Genomic DNA, 2,555 nt, shown 5'->3' with positions numbered 1-2,555 from the left:
TCTCTCTCTCTCTCTCTCTCTCTCTCTCTCTCTCTCTCTCTCTCCTTTCCCTTCCTGACAAGCCTTCTCAAGGTTTTACTCTGTTGCTCAAATACCTGGAATTGCGGGTACATACTAGTGTGCTCAGTTCTCTTGGTAAACACCAGCTTTAAAATCATCCAGATAGTATGCATTTCTTCTCTCTGTTTCCCTCATTGGAATGTTCACCCCTCAAACACAGTCAGTGTCCCCCAAACACAGGAGTCTATGTGCTGCTTCTTCTATCCTCAGAGTCTTATGTAAGCACTTGGTAAATACCTGCTAAATTAATAAGTGAACGGACTTCCTATTCCAGGTCTCAAAGGGTTCTTTTGGGGCACACATTAGTTCTCTCCCAGGTTCGCCCACTCATTTCCCACAGACAAATGTCTGAATGATGTGGTCTATTGTGACTCCTGCTAACTCCCCTGTCCTTCTGACCACAGTGGGACCATGGAGCCTTATCATCTGTCTTGCAGACGCTGGATATGCTATGTCAGTGTGTCCTCAGAGACCATCCTGTTTGGTAACACATCAAAAGTGGACATGGGGTTAACTCAGTAGGAAGTGAGGTCAGTTTGGCAACTGATGGTGAAACCATGAGCGACGTGGGGGTTAACACTAGTTGAAGTTAATGTAAGATATGTTGTAAGGCTTCGAAGTAAATCACAAGGGGGTGAGTTGTGCAGGGAGTGCTGTTTGTGCTTGGAAAGGGAAGTTCCCTGTAATGTGTGTTGGCTTGTTGTGTGCCCTGGGCTGGTGAGCACAAGGTGGAGGGTTGCTGAGTCTCCCTACGTGGGATACAGCTTTTTGGAGGCACCTGTGGGAGAAGGACTTCGACCAAAACCTATAAGCACCATTGATTGGGCCTTGTATTAATCATCTATTTTCCCCAATCCTCCACTCATCCTATGAAGCAGGCAATAACACCCATCTCACAGAAAATGAAATAGAAGTTTAAATGACTATGTAACTTGCCCACCATGGTCACATAGTTGTTGGTAAGGCAGTCAAGCAGGTAATCCAGCTTCACTTCCTACCCCACTGTGGGCCCTTTTCCTCTTCCTATGCTAAACAAAGGGAAATAAAGCAGACCTGGGGCTTTATGAGTCGTTTCCTAAGCCAGCTTGGTTTGCGTCTATTTGCTTCTGTATATAATACTCAGTTAATTCTGAAATTCAGTTTTTGGTAGTATTATTATTATTTGTTGTTGGTGTCATTTATGTATTGTGGTCCAGAGTAGCCTCAAACTCACTACCTAGAGTAGGCTATCCTTGATCTCCTCCTGGTGGTCCTCCTGCCTCAACCTCCTAAGCAGGAGGATTATAAGAACGTGCCACCATATTCATGTTGGAATTAGCAGAGTCAGTGCGAATCTGTAGAGAATAAGGATGGTTGTGAGAGATGGCCAGCGCATTCACATTTCATGTGCCAGAAGCTGGTAGAGATGGGTTGGTTGAGATGATTCTATGGAAAAGTTTGTGCCACCAAGTTTAATGACTTAACTTTGTTGTTTTGGGTTCAGTCCCCAGCACCCACAAGGGACAGCTCCCAACCACCTGTAACTCCAGCTCCTCTGGAGATGATGCCCTCTTTTGTCCATGGTGGGTGAGGGCGTAACTTCATGCATGTAGTGTACAAACAGACAAACACACACATACAATATATATATACACAGAAAATAATTTTTAACTGATAAGAACAGATACTACACTTGATCTTAGCTAAAAGGCTGAGAATCGATGAAAATAAGTTTGTTTGTTTGTTTGTTTGTTTGTTTGTTTTTTGGTTTTCTGAGACAGGGTTTCTCTGTGTAGCCCTGGCTGTCCTGGAACTCACTCTGTAGACCAGGCTGGCCTCGAACTCAGAAATCCTCCTGCCTCTGCCTCCAAGTGCTGGGATTAAAGGCATGCGCCACCACTGCCCAGCTGAAAATAAGTTTTAAAAAGAAAAAAAGAAGAAGGAAAGAAGGAAGAGAGGGAGGGAGGAAGAAGGGGGAAGATGGAAGGAAAGAGGGGGAGAGGGAGAGGGAAGCAGGGAGGGAGGGAGGATAAATACTTGATGACTAGGGGCAAGGGATTGGATCTCTTTTGGCTAGGGTGGTCAAAGGATGGGTGTGGTTGGGTGTCAAGCTCACACCTGCAGTCTCAACACTCAAGTAGAGATAAGAAGCCTAGGAGCTCAAGGCCAACCTTAGTTACACATCGAGTTCAAGCATGGAACACATCAGGTGAGAATAACATCTTAAAAAATAAAGTTGCCAGGCAGTCGTGGCACAGCACTTGGGAGGCAGAGGCTGACAGATCTCAGAGAAACCCTGTCTCCAAAAGCTAAATAAATGCTGGGCAGTGGTGGCGCACGCCTTTAATCCCAGCACTTGGGAGGCAGAGGCAGGTGGATTTCTAAGTTCGAGGCCAGCCTGGTCTACAGAGTGAGTTCCAGGACAGCCAGGGCTACACAGAGAAACCCTGTCTAGAAAAAAAAAAAAAAAAGTGATGGACAGGCAGACTTCCAGCCCCACACCTGCCACTCCATCT

At 45.8% G+C, this 2,555-nt stretch overlaps 1 pseudogene; it reads right to left on the bottom strand.

The window, feature by feature from the left end:
• Window positions 1-1,627: 1,627 nt before the first annotated feature.
• Window positions 1,628-1,762, bottom strand: LOC114639335 (annotated as a pseudogene).
• Between the last annotated feature and the right edge of the window lie 793 nt (window positions 1,763-2,555).

The sequence above is a fragment of the Grammomys surdaster genome, unplaced genomic scaffold (genome assembly GCF_004785775.1).
Source record: "Grammomys surdaster isolate TR1022 unplaced genomic scaffold, NIH_TR_1.0 125698, whole genome shotgun sequence".
NCBI lineage: Eukaryota > Metazoa > Chordata > Mammalia > Rodentia > Muridae > Grammomys > Grammomys surdaster.
Note: the sequence above shows the minus strand (reverse complement) of the source record. Positions and strands in the feature narration are given on the sequence as shown.